This window comes from Bison bison, unplaced genomic scaffold (assembly GCF_000754665.1).
Source record: "Bison bison bison isolate TAMUID 2011002044 unplaced genomic scaffold, Bison_UMD1.0 scf7180017864508, whole genome shotgun sequence".
NCBI classification, from domain to species: Eukaryota; Metazoa; Chordata; class Mammalia; order Artiodactyla; family Bovidae; genus Bison; species Bison bison.
Window position 1 is genome coordinate 11,827,491 of NW_011495064.1, and position 344 is coordinate 11,827,834.

Here is a 344-nt window from a genome sequence, read left to right on the forward strand (position 1 = left end):
TATGTTACAGCTTTCAAAAGCATGTCAAAAAGACATGCTCACAAAAGCTGTAACATATGTTTCAAAATAAATATTAAGAAAATTATAGAAAACACAAAAAAACTACATAGACCAGAAAAACTCAGAAATGAGTTGACCGAACTCAAGAAAGAATAAGGAAAGGAAGAAAAGACTGAAAAGAAATAGAAAGTGAAAATAGGAAATTTTTTAATCAAAAAGAAACGAAGAGAGAGAAAAGCAATGGAGATCAAACACACATTCCTTTAGAAATAGAAATTCCTAAAGGAGAAAACCAATGTGAGGGCATAGAACAAAAGCTGCTGCTGCTGCTAAGTCGCTTCAGT